We start from the raw sequence: 12,553 nt of genomic DNA on the forward strand, positions 1-12,553 counted from the left end.
GCAACTCCAAGACATGTTGCGCCTTCAGAGCACAGATATCCATGAGACTGAGCCTAGGTGGGAGTAAAAAAGAAGATCTTTAGCCCTGCATAGAGGAGTGTCTGCAGTTCTCCTCTAAGTTTCTTTAATAGCTGGAGTCCTGCCTTGCTGTTTACCTGTTGGCCCACCTGTGTGCCAGTGTGTTTGAGAGCTGTTTGGCTGATTCAGTCCAACACTTGCCAAGTGTAATCCTGCCTCACTGACCGAGTGAACTGCCTTCAAACTCAACCTGCTGTGTCCCCGCGTGAGCCTTTGGATCTTGTTACCTGTGCCACTGAAATCCTCACAGCCAATCTGGTTTGATTACACTAACAATGGGTCAACACGTGCAACAGGCATGAAAAGTTGAACACTGCAATTTAAGACGTTTACGTAAAGGGTGTCTGAAGTAGATTTCCTCTCTCTTTGTCGGAGCTACCGCTGAGGAAAAACACTCACTTGTTACCGTTTGTGGATATTAAAACTGCAGGGTACCACTAAGTAATTGCTGCTGTTAGAGGTGTAATTTCTTTGAGATTGCAAATACACAGCCATAAAGTCCCTATCGCCATATTAATACAAACACAAGTCTTTTTAATAAACTTTCACATTTAACAGTAAAGTGGTTAGAGCTCATTAAATCTATTGTATACATGCAGGAATTATGTTTTTTTAACAGCAGAGGGGGGAATGTTCACATGGTGAACCCTTTAACTGACAAAAGGTGATGAGCTGTCATAACAGGAGTCACAATTAACACTTGTTTCATTTTTTATTTATCTTTAATAAGCTCTTTGTTTACCCTGATTTATGGTCTCACTGTTTTTAATGTTTTTTTTTTTATTATTTCCCATACACAGTTAAAGCCTAATTCACTTATAACAGTGCAATTGCCAGGACTGAGTACCCAGCAAGTGAGTAACCTATGCACAAGAATTTCACACAATATGAAGCCAGGAATGTAATATTTAAGAAGCACATCAGCTGGTGCAGGAAACACCTGCCTTTAAAATAAAAAAATAGCACGAGGTCTTCAAGAGACATGCTAAAATGATAAGGTCAGTACATATAGGTCTCCTAACTGGTTCATGACACTTTGGGGGGTGGACCTCAAACACCAAGGTCTGCCTATAACCCCATCCCCCACAGAGGGCTGGCCAATCAAACGGAAGGGGGTTTGTGGAGCTGGGCGCCTTAAAGAGACAGTATCTTAAACAAAGTGTTTTAGGCAGAGGCTTAAATAAGGGTTTTCTAAAACACTAGTCTGTGAAAACTATCATTGAAGGGGCACCAAAGGGGCAGTAAAAAGGCCAAATATACAAAATATCTCCTTTTTTGTATCCAAATCTGCCTGGCAACAAAACTCTCCCCCTGAGTGGACATGTTGACATTAACGTGCATGGAGGACTGAAGGCTGGTGGCGCTAACTCTGCTAATTTTAGCTAAACTTTACAAAGCAGTTGGAGTTGGGTTTTGTTTACCCACGGACTCTGTAACCCTGTTTTTAGGATTTTTTTATAACTTGTGCTCATTTTTGAATATTTTCTGAGTCTTTTCTTACATTTACACAAGACAGTTAGCCAGAATTTTAGCTTTCATTTTAAGACTTAAAAAATCTTGTTGCCTTTGAATTTCTCTATTTCTCTACTTTATTAATAAAGACTAACATCTACACCATGTATCGTATCATATCATGAGTTCATGACACAGAAAAGTTATTGTACAGAAATGTTGTGATCTTGTTTATTAGCAGAGAAATCTTTTTTTTACCTAGCCAACCAGCAATTTAACCACAAATCATCCATTACTGTTTGTCCTCCTCATACCTGACTCGCTCCTTTAACAAACCATCAACCTAGAGTCCTCATTTCATCGAGTCACTTTACCATACAGAGACAATACATGACTGTTTCTGTCATATCAGTAATCGTAGATCCAGGCCAATCCAGAGTTAAATCATGTACCTAGATTATCCAGTAAGAACAACTAGTAATCTGTGTACAGCTACAGGCACGTCTGCCTGTACTTTTTATACAAACATAAACTTGCCAATGCACAAAGCCAGCGAGGCTAAATATAGCAGCAGGTGGGGCAGTAAGGGAGTCCTGGCTTTGACGCAGCTCATATCATGACTTAGTGAAACAGTTTTTTTTTAATCACAACGTAAATTCAGGCAGACAGGTTGAACACTTTTAATCCTCCAGCTTCATTATGTTCTGCAAAGTTGCAAACACCAGCAAAAAGGGAAAGTCATAAAGTATTATCTGAATAAGCAAAGAGGATCAGGTGACATCCCCTCAGGCAACGTTTGTCATGAATCATCTGAATCACGCAACTTGTCTCTGTACATTTTCCAGCCGGGTAAAAGTGCATCCACAACACAATCGACATCTATTATCCAAAACTGATGAGATGTGTGATTCTTGTTTGTGCAAATTGAAGAAGCAGATGATGGATCTTAAACCTAAAAGGTGGTCCTTTGTGGTAGCGTCACTGCTGGTAGAGAACAGATCAAAAGTTGTCACTCAGACAGTTGGAGAGATGACTATCAGGAGTTAGTGCTCGAGGCAGGTGGCAGCTGATATTTGAATTGAGGGCAACGTTTCATTTGTATGTGCCAAGAAGTCATTAACTCCTCATGAATCACTGTGTACTTGTACTGATTATTATAACAAGAGTTTCATGTTACCTAATGAGACGTTTGTGAAGTGGTTAATCTGGAGGTACTCTATGAAGACTGATCTACAGTTTTTCAAGTGTCACAGACTAAACAAGTTCATAATGACATAACATTAAAACCTCTTTGGTTAATCTTTAAAAAATGAAATGCATGAAATCCTTTTGGACTTACACTGAGACACTGACTCCTGTGGTGTAAGGTCCATTAACAATTGGGATGGGTACCTTTTACATTTGAAACGATTCAGTACCGATGCCCAGTACCTGGCATTTGGTAGCGGTAGTCAACAGTACCAATTTTTGGTACTTTTGTTTGTGTTATGTGGTAATAAATATTGATTTGTTCACTCTTAAAGTGTCAAAGTTTTTCAAATGAACATATTTATTTTTCGATATATAACCTTGAAATGCTGTGTTCATGTCCACCATGGAGATTTGCCTACTCTTCTACTCCCTCACAGTCACAAGGATGTGTTTAGGTACCTAAACATGGTACTGTTTAATTTTAAGTGAATCAGTACTTAGTACTACAGGTGGAATTCAGTCGGTACCTTTAAAAGTAACTACTTCGGTACCCATCCCTAGTTAACAGTAATTGAAGTATTTCAGATGTGGTCAGAAGACCACCATGGCTTCAGTGATCTGAATCTCTCATTTTAAGCACATCTAATATTTACAATCAGATATCCTGCTGTGTGCAGGGAACAGTGAGCATGCACTCTGAGGATTGTTAAAGAGCATATTGCAGGTTAGGTCAGCAACTTATAGGAAAATAACTTAAAAATGATATTTTGAAAGAAATTTTAAAATTAACAAACCAAAGGGTCACCTGGAGACATTTTAGTACATTTGTTTTTACTGAAAACCGCATTAAAAACTGAGATCTGACGTGTTGTCACAAAGGGGAGTACCGCTGATTCTGTCTTTGTTTAACATTAATGAACGTCAATCCAACAGTTACTCCTGTCAATGAAGAGGACAAAAATCTGTGTTCCTTTACAAAGGATGGTCCTCTGGCTTACAATGATGAATCTGTTAGACAAGATGGAGATCAGGAACAGGGCAGGATTTAGAGAAATAATGGCCATAAGAAAGCAGCAGAGTGTGGTTTGATGAGAACCAGTAAAGAACAGAGCGATTGTCCTGGTGAGCGAACGGTGTCCGCAAGTGATATGAAGCCTAATGCTGTGTCCACATCAGCATATTTAAAGTTTAAAAGTAGGTATAACAAACTGAAAAATAAATGGTTTTACTACTGATCATTAACCATCAGTTGTAAGGGGCTGTCCCGTAAAAATGCCAAATCTGAGCTACACTTTAACAGTGATTTGTGACTGATGCAAAAATAAAGTCCCACCTCTTGACTTGCATAAAACACACCCAAGCATGAAAGATAATTCAATTTTTTTCTTTCTAATAAAAGTGGACTTGATGTCCTGTTGAGCTGGTATTTCTAAATCCAGCACAAAAGTAACATTTAACCATCTGAATGACTGGTCAAATTAAATGTAATACACTGGAAGAAACACAAAAACAAAAAACCGTCTTCATATTTCTTATTTCTTATCCTGCGCTGTCATTATATCTTTAGTGGGGTCTCGTTCATTTTCAACATCTCTAATGTCATCCTAACATTTTCAGGTGAAAGTACTGCTTAACATTTTTTGCTGAACTCTGCCTTTAGCAGTGAAATGAAAGCCTTTTATAGCCTGGCACACCAGAAGTCCTAATGGGGTCTTATAATGGGACAGATCTATTATAACGACTTTGACCTTTTAAATCTGATTGAACACTGACTGTAGGAGTTTAAGGTCAGTGCTGAGTAATGAATATTAATCAAATTTATGATTTGGAGGAACTGGGAATGAATTAAAATAACAAACAGAAGGCAGCTGGTTTGATCCCACTTTAAGTCTTCCACTGAGTACCAAACACATTCCTCTTTTCTTTTTTTTTTGAAAAACATTCTTTTTTTCCCCTGAGCTTCAATTTGGGTCCTTTCCATTACTGATAAAGCTATGCTTTGTTTTTTGGTAAACTTTAGGACTAATATAACCTCAGAGAAAAATTTTAGGAGTCACAAGGCCTGTCACATCTTCAGGAATGTTATGTCATGTTTTTATTACTCTTCAAGGCCCTTTTGTCCAACCTAACACAGTCGAAACAAATACAAAAAACACTAAATAGATGAATTTTTCTAGTTACCCTCACTTTACACTTTGCAGAGAGAGTGCCCCCCTGTCTTTTTAAAGCTGTAGCGGTCCATGACACATGAATAATTGGCAGAATATAACCGTTAAACAGCAGGCCTCCTAAAATGGAGGCTCTCAAAGAGAATACGGTAGCATCAGAGTTTTTAAAGCTTTGACGGACAAACTGCTTTTGTAATCTGCAGCTTGGTGTTACGTAATATGTTAAAATATGAATGGACACTTTCACTTCAGGTTTAGTGTGAAGTGAATGACTAATGAATGACTTGAATCTCCATTTCTGAAACAATGGTGGTGGTAAAGGAACAGATGGGTTTGCTTTCAAAGAGCAGGACAGATAACTCAGTTGCTGCTCTGACGCTCTGCACTTTGAAAAAAAAAAACACCACAAAGCAAAACAGGTGAAGACAGCCACCTCATGTTCTTTGTCGAGGCACATGCTTGGTGCTGAACTCAGCTTTAGAAAAAGCTTTGCTTGTTTAGATCCTATTCAAGGCACCAGAACTCTCTGCAGCATCATTCATCTTCATGAATCTCTGCTCAGGTTGATGAGCAGTTTTCACTTGAAAGTGGTCGAGGCCATCAAATCTGTATCTAAGTTATGTCCCAATGTATTTAATTAAATTATGTCCAAAAAATGAGTAAACAACCCAGTTCAGTCGCTCTGCCCTACTTCTTGTATTTTTAAGCCTGGGGCCTACTTTTACTTCACAGAGATGGCTTCAGTCTGCAGCTCTGAGACAAGTCATCAAGACTGCAAGATTGGTACCAACAAGACAGATCAATACATCACCACTAACACATCATGTTTTTGGTCCAAGGTAGTGGTAGACTGTTCTTTAAAATTTGTTTTTAAGTGTCTGGCTGCATTTCAGAAAAGATCTCACAAACAGGACTCTCTGTGAACGCAGAAACACCTGACTCTGTCTGCAAAAGGATCATTTTACCAGAAGAACAAGAAATACTTGTCCACTGGGGCCTTGATGTTTAGATCTTTTAAGGAGTAATCTCAGTGGCGTCAGCTGATGGTTTCTGAAGAGGTGTTATGAAGCCTAATTACGGTAATGGAAATTAGAGCAGCACAACAATTTACTGGTCTGATTATTTATATTATTATTTCCAATAATACTATTTTATCCGAGAAGAGTTAATAAAGGTCACTTCCATTAAATCATTAAGATTCCAACCCATTAGGTGGCATTAAGAGACCTGTCATTCCATTCAGAGAAGAACGAAAGCAGCAAGCTGACGAGAGAGTAATGGTCATCACCGCTGTGGATGTTTTTTCTTTCTTTCAGAGGATGACATTTCGTAAATTGCAAAAACAATGTGCTGTAAGTATTCAGAGGAGGGAAAAGTCCTCAAAATTGACACAGGCAAAACATGCCAGCTTAAAGATTCCATCACAGCAAAGATGTATTCAAGAAAAACAAATCAGTCATAGCCGCAGCTAGCATAAGCACCAACAAAGCCGTGAAGGCTGCAGTGTGGATTCAACAGGAAGCTCAGCAGAGGAAAACTGAAGCTGAAGCAGACATGTCTTTCCTGTTTGAAGTGATCTCTACACACATACAGTCTAAATCCACAACAATGTCAGAGACAGAGGTCTGAACAAAGACCTCACCTTCAGTAACTATACTGAGTGTGAAACCTCAGGGCTGGGGTGCCCAGCCTTTTTCAAACCAAGATCTACATTTTAAGTTGTCAGTCAGCCAACCGTTTTATAAACACACAGAGGTTCTTGTCTGCAGTAGACGCCTTCTTCAATATTTATTATATACACAACAGAAACAGAAGTAAACCACATAAAGGTCAAATATAGAGTGTCTTGGAAAGTTAGGCAGGCAGAAATACATGTGTCCACCTTGAGATCTCTGTTAGAGAGGACGCAACTAACTTTTCATGAGCAGGGCAGTATGAGCAGGTTGCAAGGCGGAGTCCAGCTACAAGGTGCTCATCAGTCATTGTGGTTGGATGCTATTGTTGCAGTTTTGCCCTAGATGTTTTGACAGGTGATAATAGACCGCTGCACCGCTAACAGGCCCTTTAGCTCATACACTTTCTAGCTAGGTAGAGCTGTTTTGGCCAGGAAGTTGCTTCCGCTCCAAGTTCCACTTCTTTGGTAAGGCCACATTTGCTTTGTAGATGAGGTAAAATGGACTTTTAATTCAAGAAAACAAAAAAACTATCCTCCCCCATTTGGGGTAAAAATGTCTTTGTTTAGGTTTGCTATTTTCTGTGATGTGTTCAAGTGTATAAGGATATTTTTGGAACAAACAGGCGCAAATACACTGGATGATGCCATGTTATTAGATGTTATTAGTGAAAGGTTTTTCCAGCGTCTTGCAATCGACGAGGTATCTGCTTAAGATTGACAGGTCGATCATGATTGACTGGTTGGGCACAGTGAAAATGACATTACTAAAGCACAGAAGAGCTCTGGTCCAAAATGACAAAAACCAGAGGCAGCTGAAGGCTCAGAACTGATCCTGCTTTGTTTGTTTATTCTTTAATTACCAGGGGTTTTAGTAGAAATTGGTAAGTGTGGAAAATTACTATCTTTATGCATCTTTGCTCTCTCTGTCTTATGGTATGCATAAAGCGTTGTATAATCAGTCTTTTCAATGGGTTATTATTGATTATCTCTTAAGAAAATCAATACCATGCAAACTCCAGCCTGCTCCAAGCTAATCTCAAAACAGGCAAAAAGACAAGTTTGGGCCCAAGTATCATAAATACAGTCAACATCCCATTAAATGTCACATCCTGTCTGCACTGTGAGGGAAAACCAGCCGCAAACTACAGAGCTAACTAGCTGTGTGCCTTTCTGCACAATATATGAATTAGAAAAAGATCATAATTTAAAATTTCATCTGCTGGGAAAAAAGAGCAGACAAGTGAAGGAGAAGGCAAAGATGAGAGTAGTCACACATGGGATCAAAATGTCATACATTTGTTTGTCTGTGGGCAGTACCTGAGGAACTTTAACACAAGATTGAACCTGTCCAAACACTCTGACAATAAAGTGGGTTTATTGGTTAGGAGGCCAGAGAACTCCTTATCTTGCTTTTAGAGGCTACTGTGTGTAAATCTCTGCATGAAAAAGCTCACTGTAAATAAAACTGGTAGTCAGAAATTTCACTAAAACTCGCTCCTCTATACGATTAAGTTGCATTACTTTCATTACCGCTACACCAAAAGCATTATCTCAGTTTTTTTTATGAATGTCTTGCTCTTTTTCGATTATCAGTAATGTCACAGTGAAGGAACAGCTTGAGAGCTAGTTACCATAGGGATCATAGATGAAAATCGAGTTGTTTGCATTATTGGCACGACACCAACTGTACCTATTGCTGAGTCAACGACTAACAGCTTCAATGCATCTTTCCGTCAGTTTAAGCAGACACACCCCTAATTATCTCAAATCACACATAATGCATAGTCTATATATTATCAAAACAAACGTGCCGCTAAAGAGCAAGGGAATGAACGTGAGCTACACAGCCAAAACCATCTTGTGTAACACATCAATAATGTCTCAGATCAAGTTTTCTTTGCTTTCAGATACAACCTTGAGTGGACATTTAAGAAACTGCAGGTTTTTTTCTTTCTTCTCATTGGCCAGAGATTGCTGCTTGTTGTTACACAAACATTGTTTCAAACTAACCATTTTAAACATAGATAAACCAACCAATCAGAGCAGCAGTAGACCATCAACTGATGTGTTCTGCATGGTTAAGATTTGTAAATGTTATTGAGTGGGCTTAAAGAAAGCAATGTAATGGCTGTTTCCAATCTGTCCCAGCGGTGATCTTGTCCATAATCTTCATCGTCAGTTTGACCCAAATGTTTGTAAAATGAGGGGAAAGGTTAAGAAATATAAGACATGATGTTAAACTGGAGCAAAAATAGAAACCCACAGAAGTGAGGAGGAAGTCCTCTCAGGACACGCCAACACATTTACGAGCGCACCATAGAGAAAAATAAGTGTTAAATTTGAGCACAGTTTAAACATTAAGTCCTCAAACTGGACCACATGTTAATACCTGTGCAGCTGATGCGTGGGTATGTTAAAAATGATGTGTTGCATTCTTGCATGGATTATTACGCCTAATAAAAAGTGTTGCTAAACCTTCTTCATGAGAGTCTTGAATTACTGAGCATGTATAATGGTTTAAAAAAATCTTGGCGTACTGTTACAGAAACAAATCTTGTCTCTATTAATAATTAACAGCTCCTTAATCAAATTACCTACCTGCACAAACCAGTTGAGGTGTTACATGTCATTACTTACAAAGCAAATATCTGACATTTTTAATAACAACATGTTGATACTTGTAGATTCAAAAATGTCTGCTTAAATTTGCTGAAATGATTGTCTCTTTGGTTGTATATGTTCAGATGTTAGAGCCCTCCTCTGCTGGGAGTCGAGACTTGTAAAACTGACAGGCATATCTCAGGGGTGGGGCCTCCATAGAGATTTGAAAACAGACCAACAAGTTCCAACAAACACATTAAAGCTTGATTGTATCGAACATTCATAGCCAAAGCTTCCCAGCCATTAGACCAGCACTGCCAGCTCTTCTTCCCCTGATTCAACACATTATTTTGAAAATCCTGCCCTGTGCGTCTTGCAGTTATACATAAACACAGCATGCAGCGCTGTTGCAAAAATGAGTCTGCTCCGAGTTCCAACAAAACAGCAGCAAACAGGCAGAGTGAGCGACCTTAAATACCCTCAGCTGAGGACTGATGCTGCCTTCAGTTGCTCCTTGGAAACTCCTTTTGTTAAACGCATGAAGTAAATTTGAATTGTCATGCATTTCAGGGTTTGAAGTTTCTACATAAAAAATGCAGCAACTCTGTTTTAAAAGTATGATTTGGGATCCATGAACACACTTCTGTTAGAAGATGAAAGTGCTGGGGTGCATTTGTATAAATCTGGATGAATACTACTACAGTTTTACCACATTTTTTAAATAAAACCATATTACTGATAAGACACTTAAATGGCTTCAAATATTATCAACACTTGCAGTAAAATTAGATGTTAATTACTGCTGAAATAATCTGTCTGTTGCTGTGTTTTTTGTACTTATGGCAATATTCTCCGTGTTGTCTCCGTGTTGTCTCCGTGTTGTCTGTAAAAATGCTGTTATTTAAACAATAAATTTAACTTAAAATACAGCCTGATGTCATAACTTTCTTATCATCCGCCCCTATAAATCTCACACCTCCTCACCTCCCACAGTCACCTGGCTGGATCATCCCTGCAGAAATATGATCATTCACGTTTGTCGGCTCCTATCTGACAGCCTTTGAAGGCATCATCTTGTGCTCTGACATGTTATCTATCATGAGCTGACTTCCAACTACGGCAAAGCAGGAAGGACAATGTATAGTTATCTGTAAATGTGCCGGGCTAACTTTACACTCGCAAACAAATCTCCCCCCGGGGTATTGCCTCTTATTCCGTCAAATGAATCATCAGCAAACAGCCATGAGACGTCTGTTTGCGCTGTGAGCAATGTCGGAGGAGAAATAATTATTATTCCAACCTTTGAGGTCACCAATGCACTATGAAAGGATTGCTTATTTTTGCATGCCAGATGTTGATCGAGCGCCTCAGCTGAAGTTCATGTTGCCGAAGCGAAAGCAATGGTTACACCGGAACAGTGGGATAAAATAAATTGCACAAACTTAATGCCACATGTGTGAATAATCACACCCCACCAGACGAGAATAACACGAAGCTTGTAGGATACCTGAGGGGACCATGACTTGGGCCCACGAACCAACTCCCCTGAAGTCTTCAGTGAAGCTAACCCGGGTACGTGCTGTCCTCTTTCCCTGACAGAACCTCGCTTTGAAAACCTTCAACTAAAATATTCTTCACTTTCTTGCTTTCTTTAACAACCAAAAAGAGGAATTTATAAGCATATAAGCAAGTTAAACAAAGCAGTGTTCAATTCGGCGTCAGTAAAAAGCAGCAAAGAAAATCATTAAGTTCAAACTTTTTTCATCAATATTATTTAATTCCTGCCATCTCATCCCGACAAAAACACCACGGTGGGCGTAAAGAAGCGGAGTTAACCGATAATAAAGTTAAAATATTGCAGACTTAAAGTGCTCCTTTCTGGATAATACGTAAGCCGAATTGTCACACAGACTCCAAAAATTCTGGAAATGTCTCAGTCATGTTCACTCAGGTGTGAACCGCCTGCTGCCAACACGCACAACGCTGAGTTGCTGGAATTGTCAACGCAGTTTGGTAAAGACCATATCCCTCGCAGGACATAAATAACACGCTGGTGTTCATGTTAAAAGCGTGAACATTAACCTGAACATTTCTCTCATGAAGTGCTACATACGGACACCTTGCTGACGTGCTGTCATAAGGCACCCAGTTTTGGGGAGGCTGTCACTGACTACTACAACAACAAAAAAAGAAATACAAAAAAAAATGTTACATACCGCATATGCAAGACGAAGCTCTTATCCAAATATTATTCGGAGTCCCAGTGCCTGTGCATTCCTCCTCAACTGGAACCAGTGTGGATCTCCGTCGGCTAAACTGAGCGGGACACAGCGCCAGGGTTTAACCTGAAATGACCCGCGCTGGTGCAAATCAGGCGAGAGCTCTCCGTGTGTGTCTGCGTGAGAGTCTGCGTGTGTGTGTGTGTGTGTGTGTGTGTATGTGTGCACTGTATCTGTGTGGAGAGAGTGAACACGGCTACGATAGTCTGCACAAAAACTTCAACATGGAGCCGAAAACAAACCTCCGAAAGCGGCACACGGACCAAACTGACAATTGTAGCGCTCCGACTGATCGCTACGGGGAATCAGAGAGCTGATTCACGGGCAGGAACAGACCAAAATAAGCCTCGCCCTTATTACAAACTCCCAAGTTTTTTTCCTCCTATTTTCGATGGCGGTTGGCTGTTTTTACAGTAGGCCTGGTGCATGCCGACAGAGCAGGAAACATACGGCTCTAACTTACTGTGAGTGTGTCTGCATGTGTGAGTTAAGGAGTGGGAGGATTTGAAAGACATGATTTGTATTCTTTACATCAGTGGCACACTTTGCATTTTAAACATTCAAATGTATCCAACACGGTTTATATTTTCTGACTATAAATGCTTTTTAATTTCTTATCATAGGCTGCTTTGTGTGGCTGTGTAAATTTGCACTGATGTAAAATGAATCATCTTGAACATAAGAGGTGACCTTGTGAGCCAATACTAAGCCACCATTTGTCAACTATTGATTTATGATTAGTTTATCTTTATTTTATTTGTTGGTCTGCTATTCTATTAAAAAAATCTATAATTCCAGCTGCTTTCAAAGTTTAACTGCTGCCCATAAACCTCATCTCAACCCTCCTAATGATTCATGTGTACACTGCCATGCATTTCTTAAAGCTATAAACCTTAAATAAGCTAATGTAAATTTCCCTTTTCATACATTTATGGGGAGGGCAGCATTCTTGGTCATCAGCGGCAGTGGGGGAGGCTGGAGCAGATGGAAGCAGATGAAAAAATATATAGATACATATTTTAACGTGATTTATGAAAACACATTTATGTTCAACTGCATCACTAGCCAGATTATGATTGGTGTCACTGGACTAATCCAATTCTGCTTTA

General features: G+C 39.4%; 1 protein-coding gene across 3 annotated transcripts in view; it reads right to left on the reverse strand.

Moving 5' to 3' along the window:
• The window catches only part of thrb (thyroid hormone receptor beta), a 178,701-nt gene extending 166,918 nt beyond the window's left edge, over nucleotides 1-11,783 (reverse strand). For all 3 annotated transcript variants that reach the window (XM_074686420.1, XM_074686421.1, XM_074686419.1), the window contains exon 1: nucleotides 11,382-11,783. The gene's annotated coding sequence lies outside the window, so the exon portion shown is untranslated. The remainder of the gene's footprint in view (nucleotides 1-11,381) is intronic.
• Between the last annotated feature and the right edge of the window lie 770 nt (nucleotides 11,784-12,553).

This window comes from Halichoeres trimaculatus, unplaced genomic scaffold (genome assembly GCF_033239565.1).
Source record: "Halichoeres trimaculatus isolate MK-OKI-2021-1 unplaced genomic scaffold, fHalTri1.1 fHalTri1_scaffold_14, whole genome shotgun sequence".
In the NCBI taxonomy this organism is placed as follows: Eukaryota; Metazoa; Chordata; class Actinopteri; order Labriformes; family Labridae; genus Halichoeres; species Halichoeres trimaculatus.